The 16,529-nt window shown below is 38.1% G+C and overlaps 1 protein-coding gene across 6 annotated transcripts in view; it reads left to right on the top strand.

Annotated features, from left to right (window-relative positions):
• TULP4 (TUB like protein 4) overlaps positions 1 to 16,529 on the top strand; it is a 176,639-nt gene that overhangs the window by 19,531 nt on the left and 140,579 nt on the right. The window contains exon 1 of one of the 6 annotated variants that reach the window (XM_054819134.1): positions 14,915 to 15,009. The exons of 4 other annotated variants lie outside the window; for them this stretch is intronic. The gene's annotated coding sequence lies outside the window, so the exon portion shown is untranslated. Of the gene's footprint in view, positions 1 to 14,914; positions 15,010 to 15,175; positions 15,367 to 16,529 lie in introns of those variants that run through there. One more of the 6 variants, XM_054819133.1, reaches the window with a different exon arrangement.

The following is a 16,529-nucleotide window of genomic DNA, read 5'->3' as shown; positions in this document are numbered from 1 at the left end:
GATAGTTACTTAATTCAGTCTTCCCCTTTGGAGTTAGGTTTAAATACTTCTGGTGTGAGGAGGCTTGCAGTTGGTTTGGAGAGAAAATATTTGTGATTTAATCGTCTAGCGCTGTGGTGACAGAATGAGCTCTTGCTTGTTTTAACATAGCATTGCTCACTGAAACTCCAAAAATACTGGGAAAACTTTGTTGATTTGAATTTGTGTCCTTGTCATCCAAGGATGAGTGTGAAAACCAAGAAATGACCGGCATTTGCTTTATGTTGAGCAGAGAATGAAAACTCTTCTAAAATAATCAAATGACCTTTGCATGGGAAACGATAATATGATTTTTACAGTGTCTTCAGGAGTAGATTTGCTACTAGTTGTCTATTTTTGGTTAAGGAAGATACAGTGGGACAGATGTGTTGTGAGGATTTGGATCATACTGATTCGCCTCCAGCTGCATTGTCACAGTTTTGACAAATATCATGGTTGATGACTGAGTGTCCATACTGACGTGCAACTGTCTATTTGTTTTCAATTGTGTCTATTTCTGTTTTGTTTTGTTGGTGTGTAGACTAAGATCTCATTGCTTTCTGAGCCTAAGACTTGCTGAAGCTCTTGGAATAACTTTTGTCCTTTGGAGTATCTTGAAAGGTTTGGGTGTTGCCTTCTTCACTGGCAGGACTAGTGTGGAAGCATTGAATGAAAGATCTTTAAATGCTGACAATGCTCAGTTCTGTTTGTTTTGATTGTGCCAAATGACATTTTTGAAAGCACTTCTCTGTGTGGGCTGGTAACACTGTTGATAAGAATAGGCCTGAGGTGATGCAGGTTGCATGGAGAAAGCACTGGAGAACATACTGAAGAGTACATGACTTCTTTGAGTTTGTGTCCTTGGTAAGGCTGGGGGTATTTTTGTGTGGAGTGTGTGGTGTATTTTTCGTGTATTTTTTTGTTTGTTGGTTTTGGGTTTTTTTTTGTCCCCCAATGGTTAGGACAATTTCTTCCAATCTTTCTGGTTAAGAGTTGTGACCCTATTTCCTGGCTGTTGATGTTGGTATTGTCTTGGCCTTCATTGAAATTTACAATTTTGCAATTTTGTGGTATGCTAGGCGAGACTGTGTTTTGTTGTTGCTTCCTTGTTTCCTCTATATCTTTATAGCAAATGTAGTTAGGAAAGAAATCTGTAGGTTTTTTTGTTTTGTTTTAAAGCACCTCATTATGTTAGCAGGTCTAAAAATCTATCTGGAAAATTGCCCCAACTTAAAAATAAATAACAATTGCACGCAGACATACTTGGCTGCCCAGCAAGATCTATTTTTAGAAAAGGGTTCTGTCCTGTTTTCACTTCATTTTAATGATCTGGAGTTTTACCTTCATTTGAGAAATCCTAATGAATTTTGGCATCTTTTCCAGTCCTTCCTAATAGATAAATGCATGCATCCTCTGCATCAGATTTCAGAATTGCTTGTGTAGGGGAAGCCCTGCTTATATGTCAGATAACCTCAGGTATTCCAGTAATTCCTAGTGTGTTTGAAGTTCTGCCGCCTCTTGTTTGATGTTTACCCTAGCAGGGTCTTCTGATTGGGAAAGTGAAGTAGGCTGTAGGAGGTTGCTGCCATATGAATACAACATATTAAAAATCAACTGCAATCCCATGTAGATGAGCGTTCTGATGAAATGTTGTTTTCATTTTTTAAATAGGCCTATGTCAGTCTAAGTTAACAGTTACATCTGGATTTTTTTTTTTGTTGCGCGTTAGTTGATTACTACAGCAGCAGACTGGGAGTCTCTCTCAATTCTCTCTCAATTCTATCGTGATCTTCTGTATTGCCTTGAGATGCTTAATTGTCTTTTACTGAGCAATATAATGGGAATAATGCTATTTTCCTGTTTCTCTTAGGAGCACTGAGGCTAGTAGAGCACTTCAAGAACACTGGATAAAAGGTTCAGAGTTCAGGATCATGTTAAAAGCAATCATCATGCAGTTGGAAATGAGTCAAATGTTCACTCAACTGAAGATGAATAGGCTAGGTAAAGGTTAAACTAAAAAAAATTGCAGAAAGAGAAAGGACTGAAATAGGACAGGCTAAGCTACAAATAGTGTTATGTGACTTCTTGTTTTCTTGTTGATTCTTGAAACTGAACTCTTAGCGTTACTTAAAGTCTGTAAACCATGAGGCACAGCAATGATGCTAACGTAATGATGCCTGGATGAGGTACGTGTGTAGGGCACATATTCCAACACATCCACTAAAGGACTCTAGTAGTTGAAAGATGTAGCAAATAGTGTCACAGAACAGATCCATAGGGTTGCTAAATGAGAATATGGTGTGTTGGGAGTTAGCAATGACAAGTCTGCATCGCTCATTCATTGGCAAGGGTGCATTTGTGACAAAAAGGTTGATTCAGCAGCTTAGTGCATTTCTTTCTCTCCTGTGTAATAGAAAATGCATGTATATGCTATTCAGATTTATCCATAGAGATGCTTTTTGGCCGCAGATTTTTGAGTAACATTGTGGGAGTTTTAATTTTCACAATGTCTGTATTTACTAGAGCAGGGATGCTCTTTTGTTGAAAAGTCTCATCCTACCTGTTTGGGATTGTTTCTGGAGGACAGACTCCTAATCCCTATAATAATTTTCTTTAATACTTACTCAGCTGTTATGCCCCACATTTATGTTTGAACAGTGTAGTATATGATATGCAAAATACAATTTATCCATGTCATAGATTTGCTAAGACAAGAATTAAACATTAAGGTTGTGTAGCCTAAACTTCTGCACAGCACTGCCTTTGCATTATATGTGAAGTTGGGTGCTTAGGTTAAACTAAAGCAGTGTTCTTTTCAGAGAAAGTAATTATGGAATTTTCTATTGTTGGTAGACTTAAATTCATGATACAGGTATGAAGCTGGTTCTCTCATGTAGGCAACTGTTAATAGGCCTGGTTTTTTTTCCTGCATCTAGGTATAGGTAGAGACCTTGTGAAGAAGAGAATAGTACTTCAAGTCAGAGAGGCAAAGATAAAATTCCTTAGGTCACAGAGAGGGGTAAGAAAAGGCAAGAAGGTCCTTGCTTCTCATTTTGAGGCTTATCAGTGTTCTGGTGCAGACGTTTATTCAGAAATTTAACTGAACAAACAAAACATGCCATGAAAAAAGCGATGAACCAAATTGCATTCTTTCATGATAATTTTCTTTGCTAAGTTTCTCAAGTTGTGGTGTGAGGCTTCTCTGGGTGTCTCACCACCTCTGTCTCATTTACCTATCTTTTTTCCTTTCTGTTTGAGAGACTTATTCTCTGTCTTCAGAGGTTTGCTTGCTTTCTTTGAGTAGCTGAGTAAATTCAGGGATCTCTCAGGGATTTAAATTTGTCAAAAGATGATAACACTGTCATGTTTCTTGCCTTGTCCATCTGCATTTTTGAGTTTTTCTTTCAGGACAAGCGCCTGTGGCTATGCAGTCAATACTGTGCATAGTTCCTCAAAGTGAGACTGTTAAGGTTTTTGCTCTCTAGACTGATGTTTGTTAGGTGGCCTGTACCATAGTAGTCAAGCCTTCTCTTTCACGCTTTTCTCGCAGGATGTTTCAAAGCCATCTATTTTAAAGCATGAATAGGTGATAGCAGGGAGGGAAAAGTTGTGGGAGATGCTGATTTCCAAACTGAGTAAAACTCTCAGAAGTGCACAGCTTATTTGGCAACATTAGGACATCTAGTGCACTTTGCAGCACACTTGCTGTGAACTGACAGCCAAAGACCTTTTGTTCAGTGTTTCAGAAAATTTCAGGCCCAGAACTCTGGTCAAAACACTATTCAGACAAAAAACTGATGTATAGCCACTGCTCTGAAAGCCATGATCTCTCTTCTTATACCTCAAGGTTTTCAGACTTAATACAGGCATGTCCTGTACTCTCTACTGTTTGAAAGATCAAAGACTTAAGAAACATGATACTTCAAATTGTGAGTTATTTGTCCTAGTACCCATTCACATGGAGTATCTTCTGCAGAATTTTTCTGATGTTTACAAACAGAGTGGGCAAAACCGTAGATTTTTCCTGGAGTAGGTTTGTTTGCTCTGTGTTTGATGATTTTTTATTTATTTATTTTTTTTTTTACTTTAAATTCTGAAGTCTTTACTGATCAGACTAATTACAAACAAGACATTCCCTCATGCTAGTGATAAGTCTAAATCTGCCTTGGGACAATTACCTCTTTCTTAGCATGATGTCAGTGGAAAGCCTGAAAATGCTGCCACACAGCAGCTTGCTTTCTCAGCTAGAAATGTTTGTTGTCATTGGCTTGTTAGATCCTTAGTATCATAGAAATTGATTTTATGTAGTATAGTCATTACATCCTTCAGTCAAATGCCCTGGCTCTTTGTGTTTTATGCCCAAAATCAGCAGGGTATCATAGTGTGTTCATAGCTTGAGTGTATGAAGATGTATTTTGCTGAACCTAGGCTTTCATTAGTTGGAAAGGTTGCTTCCTGCTTTCCACTGCTGTTTTTTGGTGAGTGTTTGCATCGTACAGAAACAAAAATGAACTGGAGGCATTGGTATTGTACACAGGTTTTGGGTTGAGACAGGCATGTTGCTTGTCAAAGAGGTATTTTTGTTTGTCCTGTCCTGTTTCCCCAGCCCCAGTCATGGTATATGATTACAGTAATAGCCAAAAATGTGTCTGGAAAGAATCTAGCATGAGGATAACACACTTGCTCCTCTCAGGAGTTTGCCATCTGTATTTGTTTGTTTTTTTTTTTAAAGGCAAACACCTGTTGTACACGTCTATCAGTTGGGTCTGTATGGGAATAATAAGAAAGGAATCACTGCCATCTTAATTTTTTCATCAGCATTTTATGTCTCTCTTGCTTAATTGCTGATTGTATATTGTTTTTCTAGTAACACACTCCTATCTCCCTATGTGAACTTAAAATGTCTAATTTATTGAGACAGGATTGTCTTGCTTAGTAGATTTTATGAACATGTCATTTCTCATGTCAAATGATTTAGCTTTTCATTGGCATGCTAATAAAAATGCTTCAATAACTTAGGTTTTGTTGTAATTTCTTTTTTTGAGTGTGGAAGTGTCTTGCAAATGCTGTTCCTAGACTGACAGACAGAGATTCTTCCCCCCCACCCCCCCCCCACCCCTTCCCCGCCATATCCCTGCTAAGCTAATTAAACATCCCTTCTACTGGATGGCAGATGATGCCCTGTAGTATGTATGTACAGGCTGTTGGCCTGTTTCCTCAGCCCAAGAAATTGATAGCATAGTCTCATTCGGGCCTTTTGCCCAAGAGGTTTAGCATCATGCTTCAAAATAAACCTGCATGAATTCCACATGTTAATCTAGTGCTCTTTTTACTATGTGAACCACCTGCCTGTTCTCAGTACGACCTTAATTCACCCCATTTTCCGAGAAGGCAACTTGCTCCTTGTGTCTCCGCTTTCCTCTTAGAGGGGATTTCTTCCAGCTCTGTCATTAGCTGTGTGACTGGGATAATGTTTGTCATGACCTGATGTCTCAGCTGGAAGGGAGCAGATCAGTCACTGATCAGGTCAGAGCCGTCTTCTAAAGATTGACCTACTGCTGCCGTATGACACTGCAGGGTTTGGCAAATAACCATTACAATTTTTCTTCTCATGTGTGCGTACGTAGATGGCTTTGAATGGGGGGGAAGTAGAAATACTAATTTCTGCATAGTTCCGCTATTACGAACCCGACGTGCATTGTTGATGCCATATTTATTCATCCGAAAGCTTGTGTATGTTGAGATTTGAGTTATGAAGACTCTATCTTTTCCTGAAGTTTTGAAGAAATAAAACTAGTATGTCTAAAGGGCCTTAGCAGGCAAAATGTGTCAAAGTCTGGCTGTGACAGTTTGATATGTCTTCTCCTGCAGTACCTGCTAGAGACTATCACCAGTCCACTGCTGAATGATTAGAAGAGAATGTGTGCCTGTACCTCATGCAATTTTCTTTAGAGTTTGGCTTTTTAGCTCAGCCTTATCTTCCTTGTTAGCTTTTAAACTGAGATTCAGGACCTTTTTGTGTTGTGATGGAAGCGCAGACATGGGTCTGTAATGGAGGAGGAGCGTTTCTGACAATAGCCAAAAGTCTTTTTTTACTACAATATGTTAGAGAGCATTTACAAGGTAGCTAAAAATGGGTATAAAAAGATATTATTTTTTAGGGGAACCTTTGGTCTAAGTCTACTGTAGTAAATTTAGCCTTTACCATAAGTGTCAAATTTAAACAAAATAGCTTTGCTAGTAAATAATGTATGTATTGCTTAAATATTTTTTGCTGAAGTTTTTAAGTACATCAGATCACTGAAATGAGGGAAATTGCTGGGTAAATAACTGGATTCAGTTTGCTGAAGAGGCAGATCAGCTTGCAACAGATTTTTCTTCAGTAGGCATAGACAGAAAATTGTGTGTTTATTTCAGTATAGTTTATGTCAATTATTTATTTTTTTAAAGGAGAAACTGAAAAAGATTGTTTTCCTCTTGCAAAATGTAATAAAAATGAAATGTGATGTTTGGATAAACTGTTTATATTGATGTAATGATGTAGTATCCAGAAAGTCACCTCAGTTCACTAGCTAAAGATGCTTCCTTTGATTAAAAAAAAAAAAAAATTAGTTTTCAATGAAAAACTTGATTAATAGAGGCATATGAATCCAGAACATCTAGTGTAGTTTTATTTTATTAGGAACAATCTCTAAATCTTGTAAAACTTGAATTTGTTCAGATGGAATTATAGTTTCCTTAGCAGTTAACTTGACACAGTTGTAAGTTGGGAAGATAATCCTAAAATGTAAACCTTTAATATATTGCAACCTTTTTTTTGCTTTCCCCAGCAACATTGGATTTGACTGTTGGTAGTGGTAACTTCACGTTCTAGGCTGGGTCTTACACCACTTCAGAGTACCTTGTGTACTTGCAGCGTAACGTATGCATGTATTGTGTGTCAGCGGTGCATACGTGGCAGTTTGGAGAACATCTAGTCCGGAAAATGAGAAGACGCATTTACCGTTCTTTAACATCAAATATAAAAATAATCAATCTGATAAATGTGTGTTTAAATTATGTAATTGCTTAAATGTGAATATATTACAGTGTTACAGTTAGCAAAAAGATATCAAATGTGAGGTATAAGCTATGTTTACTTGCAATTCAACATCAGTTAATATCTAGTAACAGGCTTTCGTTCAGAAAAGGAGTAGAAATGCAAAATGAAATTAAAATTATATATTTAATTCAAGTTTCCTTGCTTGATGATTGAAATAGTAACTATTCTTGGTTACTGTAAATAATTTTGAATTAACCTGGCCTGAGTATCTATCCTGCAGTGAACTGCAGGAGAAGTATTTTCACACAAGATGCATTTTGCCAAATGTTGATGGGTATTTTCAAATAGAGAACAAAAAGCAGTATGTTGGCTATGGCTTTTCCTGTGTATCCAAAACAGGTAAGTTTTGAAGCAAGACAGAAATGGACAGGAAAACGTCAGATAAGCCACACTCAGTAGGTGATAGGATTGTAGCACAGTCTGGAAGCCAGTAATGGTAAATTCTTCCTTCTTATTTTGATGCTATATTTCCCATCAGTATTAAGGAGGATGCTCCAGCTCTGTCCCATGGGGAACTTCCATGGTGCAGCTGAGCCCATTAACATCTTTCTGTTTCTGAAAGGTGTCTCTGCACCTAAGTCTTGTGGGCCCTGCCTGCTCTTTTGCTTCAACTCCGACACTCATCTGACCCTTCAGTGAGTTGATCCACCTCCCTAAGACCACAGAATACTCCTTACTGTTTTAATACTTATTTTCTGATGTTCTAGGAAACTCAGTCTGCAAGGAGATGTCAGGCAGGCACCCAGCAGTGGACAGAGGGATGAGGGCCAACGAGATCTAGGAAGGCAAACTGGAGTAGGTCATAGGGGTTGTGGAGATTAGGAAGTCTTTCTGTGGCATAGGCTGCTTTGAACAGTTTGCTTGTCTTGCAGGCCTGTACCTTCAGTTTCCTCATCTGTTACAACAGGACTCATATTTACCTATTTTACAGGGTTGCTAAAAAGACTTTGTGTGTGTGTGTGTGTGTGTGTTGAAGGCATCATAAGTGGTGAGAAAGATCTTACAGAAGCAATCCTGCCTGTGTACTGAATGTACTTACTGCTTTTGCCATAAAATTTCTTTTCTCAATAGATAAGATGTCGTAAAGCCATTGGATTACCATTGATAATGGTAATTCTGCCAGTCACGTATCAGCTCTTCTGTTGAAGAATGATGAAGCTCTCCTAGTATTACTAATTTTGTGGTAAGAGCAGGACTAGCTGTTTGAATCATTGAAGGGGTTGCTATGAGAAACCTGGTAGTGTTGTAGGGCATACCAATGTAATTATAGAAGCTTCTTTTGAAAATTGATAAGGCATCAGTATTTGTAGCTCTGGTTCAGAGCAAACAAAACAATAACGAATATTGAGCAGAGCAGATGACCTGCATGTATCCTGAATTTGTTTGCAACTGCATGTGGCCTTCCAGAAGATAGGCTTGGGTTTGCTTTTAGTCAATTAGAGCCCTGGCCGATCTGGGTACGGTACTTGGCTTTTGGCTATTGCAAAGAGAGCAACAGATCCGAGAACCACAGAATACATTGCATGGGGAATGTTAAGAAACTGTAAATGCCTTGCTATGCTCTGCTTAAAAATTCGATAAGTGAAAATGTTGAAGCATTGAGAGGGAATAATCCTGTAACATCTGTAAGGCTTTGTATAAGAAACACTATTTTATTGTAGAACATCTCATTGTATGTGCTCCCCATCCCAGTGGGAGACTGCCCAGCAGAAGATACTGTCTATAATCAGATCCCTGCAGCTCTGCATTGCTCTAGTACATCTGTCTAGAATCTAGCAGTGTTTTGCTTTATTTTACTGTTCATATTGCTGTCAGATGATTTCTTCATCTGAAATGAAAATTTATAAAGATGCAAGTGCAAACTAAAACTTGTGAGTTACATTTATAAAAAGTCAACTGAAATATCAATTTAACATTTTCTGGATGTAAGCTTTGGCTTCTCAAGCTTTAATCAATGTAAGACATGAGGTGATAGTATGAGCTCTAGCCTTTTTTGCTTACATCAATTGCAAGACTTCAGAAAGTACTTTGTTTCAGATGCTAATTGTAGTTAAGCAGCTAAAAAGAAATCTGATAGATTGGTATTATCATTTTAATGATATTTTGCCCTTAAAGGGGAAAAAAATCCATGAATCTTGTTAATACTGTCTTCTACCTACTTGATATCCGGTAGAAATAACAAAAATTAATATATGCAAGATAATTAAATGGACCAGATAAGCATTGCAGAGAATTTGTAGCTGTCTTGGAATACCAAGGGTTGAATATCTCTCTCTACATGGATGGAAACAGGAAAGAAGTTTGAGAGCTCTTCATCCTAGTTCTATACTTTGATCATTCTTGAGAGCAAGGGAAAGAAAATTTGGTTTTGTTAGCAGGCCCTTTAAATGACATGCATGTGTGGGACCTTTTGGCTTTTACTTGCTTAATGACTTTGCATCCAGTAGGGTTGGACAGGAAAGGATGGAATATTTGTTTCATGTTTTTTGTGGTTATCCATCAGTAAAATGTTGTTTATTCCCATTCTTAGTGATAGATTTTGGATGGATTACTGTAGGAGTGACACTGTGGGGAATATTTAGAAAATATAACTGACAGACTACAAATATATCAGGTGCATTAATTTGTAAAATTGTTTGTTCCTATATGATAAGTGTCTTTGGGGGTTTGCATTTTTCAAGATGATGGTGGAACATTTATACATTCACTGTCCCTGTTACAGTTATTTAAAAGTATGTTTAACAGATTTTGAAAAGTGTATGCCATTTCCTTATTCTCTCTTACGGCTTTGCAGTTGTATTAATGCACTGAAATGCTCGTCCTGGGAACATTATGAGTTAGCTACTCAGCCTTCTTCTCCCAGGTAATCCTAGCAGCCTTTCCATATTCTGTTTTGACCAGTGGCACAAACATTACACATCCCCTTGTACGAGGGAAATACATTACGATATGGACACAAGGAGAAATAGTAGTGGCAGTATTACGGCTGTTGCTGTGATGGTCTATGGTTATAATCAAGACAGGATATTTACGTGCAATGTCTTGTTTTATATCTTTTTAGAAACAAATAGGATGATTTCAGGCAAACATAATTCTTTGTATTATATACAAAGTATAACAGATTTTTCTTTTTTTGTTTTATATCTTAAAAAATTTTATTCAACCAGCCCAATACAGAGTTTGTAGGTTGGTGATCCAGTGAAGTCAGCATCTGTATCGGGTTTTATTTGAGGTTTTAGAATCACTGAGTAACTAGATTTTCCCATATTTAATTTAGGTTTTTCATTCTTTTAATAGTTAGGAGTAGAATTTTTGTATTCTGACGTTGTGTTTTGTTCATCAGCTGTTTTTGTTTCATTCAGTAGAACAGTAAGTGAAAAGTAATATATCATTTTAGTTATTGGGCTAGAATTTTCTTAAAATGTCATTCTTGAGTTAATTTCAGAAGCTTTGTATCAGCTTTGTGAAATACTGTATATTTTACTTTTTTGTCTAAGTAATGTTTTTTGTGCATCCATTTACTACAGATGAAATGTAATGACTGTTTCAAGCAGATGCTGAAGTGTTGATTTCATTGCAATCTAGCTAGTACAGATAACAAGAAAGCATATAGTTTTCTTCTAGTGACCTGTTACTGTGTGGTCCGTGCATAATACACAATTAATGGAGAAAGTATTGAGGTGTCATGATAGCATTAGATACTGATGTAGTATACTGTCTTATGTTCCTTGAATCTAAAATAAACTGGAATGTACTGATCCTCTTAAGCTATAGAATTGAAATCCTGAAAAAGATGTTTTAATGTAATTTATTTTAATAGACTTTGTAAGCTCAAGAGGACCACTGACACCGCAAGATTATGATGTTACCTTGCCAAGCTGCTTACCAGAAGCAGCAGCAGAATTTTCCTTGAGCAGTTTGCAAGCAGACTTTTTCAATACAGAAAAGGAACCTGCAGTACAGATGTTGAGTTTTATAGAGGAAATTATCAAGGTTGATTATATGTTACCAGGTGTTTTTTTCTCTGATTGTTCTGCTTTTTCATCCCTTCACATAGACATAGCACTTAATATAGTAAATATTAGGCTTTTATACAGCTGTGGAGGTACTTTGTGAAGTACTTATTAAATAAATAAAAAAAATTATACTAAACCAAGTTTGTCTAAACATATAGTCATTTTAGGTATAGAAGGAAAAAAGTGACTGTAAGCTTTAAAATTTCAGGTCAAAATTATATTATTTATGAAATAACCTCAGATTGCTTTTATTTTCTTATTGTTACTTTTGACTAAAATCATAGAATTACAGAATGGTTTGGGTTGGAAGGGACCTTAAAGACCATCCAGTTCCAACCCCCCTGCCATGGGCAGGGACACCCTCCACTAGACCAGGTTGCCCAAAGCCCCATCCAGCCTGGCCTTGAACCCTTCCAGGGATGGGGCATCCACAACTTCTCTGGGCAACCTGTTCCAGTGCCTCACCACCCTCACAGTAAAGAATTTCTTTCTGATAGCGAATCTAAATCTACCCTCCTTCAGCTTAAGGCCGTCACCCCTTGTCCTATCACTCCATGTCCTTGTAACCAGTCCCTCTCCAGCTTTCCTGTAGGCCCCCTTTAGGTACTGGCAGGCTGCTATAAGGTCTCCCTGGAGCCTTTTCTCGCCTCTCTTCTCTCTGATGGAATCCTAGGGAATTTACAGTTATGTTAAAAAAAAACCAACAACAAAACCAAACCGAACAAACAAACAAAAAAACCCCAAACACAACCCAAAAAACCCAACCTTTGCATAAACAAAGCACGAGTGCAGGAGTATGAACTATATTTGTCAAATGTAGCAGAAGCAGCCAGAAGATTGCACATCTTCTAATAAATGCAATCATATTACTTTCCCAACTCCCAAGTTTTCAAAATGAAGTAGCAAATGTACAAAGCTGACATTCTTCAGTCGAGTCAGTCTCGTCTCTGGCTGTTTTGAAAAGTTCACCATCTTCATCTGAAGATCCTTGTGCTCCTTGGGAAAGGCAGTACGGTGAAATTTGGCAATGGGAAAGAAGAAAATCCAAACAAAGAATACCAGTGGGTTGGGTTTTTTTTTTTTTTCCTGTTTAGTTGTGGATAGCTTTAGCTTTGTGCGTATGTGAATGCATTAGCTCTGTGTGAATATTTATCTAAAAGGTATAGATTTAACTGCGATGATGAATTTTCCCTTTTGATTTTCATGCTTTGTAGATTCTGAAACAGCTTTACAAAAAAACATCCTATAAGCATAGCTTAGGTAAAGGTGCTGGAAGGCACTGAGAGTTTTGTGTTGAGGAAGGTAAATAATTGAGTCCAAGAAATTTGACAGTTACTGCATTTATATAACTTCCTGGGGGAAAAAAATAATTATAGGACTAGCTAGGAAGTAGTGAGAATATTACTTTTACTTTAAAAACCCCACGAATTTACAACATTTATTTACTTTCTTGGTGAAATTTGAATGTTTGTTCAATGGAAGAGCATTTTCCATAGCTTTATAGAGATTATAGTTAGAAGCAAGCACTATCTGGTAGTTGTACAGAATTAAAATAATTACACGAAGTCTGGCTATCTTAGGATGTTACTGTGTTAAGTAATAGATATATCAATACAATATAAAATGAATAAATTGTATTTCAAAAATTAAACCTTTCAAAGGCTTGTTCTTTGCAGACCAATAAAGCTGAATGGGAAGAATTGGCATCTCAACTAAATTTTTAGTTGATTATAGAAATGAATTTTCTAAACAAAATTTGAGTAGTCTCTTTTTTACATTGACAGCATTAAAGTGAAATGTTTGGAATTCTTACTTAAAATAACTCATGTTGCTCCTTGAATATACTTTTCCAGAGTTTCCGAAAATCTTTTTCTGTTTATTTTCATTTATAGTCCATTTTAACATGTATTTTTGTATCATATGTAAGAAAATAGAAGACACAGTCCTTGATAGCTGCCTTTCCCTGGATACTTCTGTAATCAACAATTTTTACCTATTATGGACTTCTTACTAGAAAGGTTGTAGTGTCACACTGTCATGCAAGAAGAATGCAACTGCTTGCAACTACAGCATAGTGCTGTTTCTTATCCCTACTTCAACATTTTATATTTTATGTATCTTTCATATGTCTAGCAGGAGCATCTGGCCAGGATGAAGAGAGACTCACCATTGTGAAGACCTCTACAGAGTAAAAATAATTAGACACAAGATTGTGTGCTAATTTACCTAGGTGTAGATCTGCCTTCCTGGCTTCAGCTTACCCACAGGAGCATGACTGTGTGTAGAGGCTGCCTGCTTCTTGCTGGCCTCCTTGCCTGCGTCTGTGCAGGTGATGAGTCAACCCTTGGCACATTAATGCGGACAGAGCAGCTAAGAAACATCAGTTAGCCGGGCGCATATGTATGCAGCTAATCTCATGCCCTCTGAGTCTTGCCAGTGAAACAACTCACTTCTGTACAGAAGTCTTTGCTGCAAGCATTCACTCAAAGCTCCCAACTCTTACAAGGGCCTGTTCAGTGATTGTGGCTTGTCAAGGTTGCTCTGAGTCTGTCTGTCGTCAGGATACTATATTCTTTTAACCCAGAGACCTTGGCACAACCTTCCAGAACCTCGAGGAAAAACTGTGGAACGTGAAGCAAGAGGGGACAGGTTCCTTAGCTTTGCATCTCTCTTATGTGAGGGCAGGACTATCTCTCCTCTCCATCTAGAATTCTGAGCAGTGGTTGTGAGTTGGGTGCGAGTCCTTCAACACAGACCGAAATCTTCCATTATGGCATGTTTGAGGGACAATCAAAACTAGAGTTTGCTTCTTGATCCCAAAGCCTGAGAAACCCGAGTTCTTTGAAAACTGCAACTCTCGTCTTTTTATATTAAATAAATAAATGTCCAACTTGCTGAAGGGCTTCAGTGTGAGAAGTGCCTTGCTTCACAGCTGTAGGAGTGCAGCCTGTGGTGAGCTGTGCAGTGGGAAGCTCGTACCCACAATCCACTTCACACCTGGGATGCAGCTTGCAGGCAGCACCAGGAGCTCCCTCCCTGCAGGCTGACGCAGCCTCCTTCCCTGCTGCAACACGCCGCGCTCAAACTGCTCTGCAGAGATTATCAGATTTCTGACTGAAATATGTCCTGCTGTCCAACAGAAATAATTCTTGTTTATGAGGCTCTTCTGAATTTTAAAAACTGGTGGCTTCTGTTATTTTCTGTCATCTCCCCCTCCTTTTTTTGTTTCCAGTGTTGCAGTGCATGTGTCAACATACAAAGGTGTATTGGGATTTTGGGGGAGGATATCAAAACTTCAGTGTATGTTCATAAGAAAATATTCAAAGAGCCTGTGGGCAGATATCGGAGATAATTAGGAACTAACTGGAACTGCTGCAGGCTCGAGGGATGTTTGCAGGCTGCAGAACGTTCCTACGGGAAAGAAATTGCTCTGTAATTACAGGCAAGGTCAGTGCAGTCGGTTCAATGGAAAAGAGATGGTAAGAGCTGGGCTCCCTCCCTTGAAGATCTTTGAATGTCATTAACGAGACACGGTTGTTACCGCTTTTTCAGTAACGTCCCCTGAAGTGTACATTGTGTAAGTGTTCTCTGTGCTGCGAGGACTGCAGCCTTTTCTTGAGAGAGAGGATTCATGCTTGTAAGTGAAGGGTCACACTTCACATTTCTTTTAATCTGTATAAAGATTTTGAATGCTTGTTTCAGTGGTGTAAATCTTGAATTTGTTTAAAAGGCTGATAGGTGTTATTTGTACATTTTTATTTTCTGAAACAGGTCTTTTGACATCTGTCTGAAGTATTTCAGCCCACTTCAGTTTCTTTGAAAATGAGGCATAATTTCATGGCTGATGGATAACCTCGGCTCCAGGACATCATGGTAGCCATCTTAAATTCATCCTCAAGAGATAAACTTTGCTTCCCTCCCTTCTGAAGGAAAACCCTTGAGTTCAGAAACACTCTGTGCCCAAAATTTGTCATCAAAAGCCTTCAAGTGGCAATACTAGTTGCAAGTCTTCCTCCCCTCTGTTTCTCACTTGTGCTGTACAGCTCCACTTTCATTTTGCCAGTGCAGCTGAATGTGGGGCTGTGCCGGGACTGTGTCTGGCATTGATTCAACTTAAAAAAAAAAAAAAGCTTTTGAGCACAGTTGAAATCGATGGAAATCTAGGCTGCTGTGGCGCCATGCCTTCCACCCCCTTTCTTACATTGGCAGTAGTGCTCCTGCATGTGCATGGTGAGTTCACTAAGGGAAGCTCCCTTAAGATCGCTTGCTGCTTTTGGAGGGTAGGTTTTTGGCAAGATCAGCTTCCTGAACTGCATGATTGGAAGAGTGCTGGTGCTTGTGTTAGGAGAGGCTGGAGGAGTATGGCTTTTCACAAGGGAGGCTGAGAGCACAGCTAAATCTGGCAAATCAGATTTGTATTGGTTAAGCTGTTGTGAATCTTCATTTCTGAAATTAATTGGATTGTTTCTCTGATGTAGTTCGGAGTGTAGTGTCTTGAATGATCATCCTGGCTTAGGTGAGGGGCATGGTGTGCTGCGCTAGAGATTGAGAAAGAAGTGATCAGAGCTGCAGGAGCAGAAATACTTTCCATTTGTCTTGTAGCTGAATGCTTTGTATTGTGAAGTCTAGCCTTCAATTATTTTTCTGGTTTGCTTCCCTGCCATATAAGTATAACGGATCTAGCATTAGTTGACTCAAAAATTTCCCAAGAGCATGTTTGACCAGTAACTGATAAAAGGGACTTGCAGCAGTTCTTTTACAAGTGGTTATAATATTTAGTCACCTAAAGTATATAGTTGCTAAAGAAAGTGTTTAAAAAAACCAAACCAAAACCAAACAAAAACCCACACTGAAGTTAGGTGTTCTCTTTCTTGCATGTTTTGGTAGGTTCTGTTGAGCTCAAATATCCTTAGTTTTGGGGCTGAGACTGTTCTGCGGTGCTTTTATCTTTTCTAACTTCTTTTCCCTGTGAAGAGCATAACTGTTTACCTCACTTCGTCCATAGGCAGGGTTTTTAACAACTTGCTGTATTTCATGTCTTTAGGCCTCCACCTTTTGGAGAATATGTATAAATTTGGCTACTCACAATTAATAGCTTCTAACAGTTTGCTTAAGGACCTTTAGTGTTTTTCTTGCAAATATTTTTCCTTAAGGCATTTTAAAATTTATTTCTTGCTTGTTCTTCCTAACTGCATTTTTAAATTTAACTCCCATTTAATCTGATGGTGTAGCATCAAGCATTGAAAGTGGAGTATATATAATAGTTCTAGAAATAACACAAATATTTCCCTTATTTTTCACGACACCTATACATGAAAAAAGGTCTTGCATTTTAAAAAAATTATAAAACATACATATATTGCATTCTCCTCTATTACAAGAGCCCAGGAGGG

The sequence above is a fragment of the Grus americana genome, chromosome 3 (assembly GCF_028858705.1).
Source record: "Grus americana isolate bGruAme1 chromosome 3, bGruAme1.mat, whole genome shotgun sequence".
Taxonomy (NCBI): domain Eukaryota; kingdom Metazoa; phylum Chordata; class Aves; order Gruiformes; family Gruidae; genus Grus; species Grus americana.
This window is presented reverse-complemented; position numbering and strand designations above follow the sequence as displayed.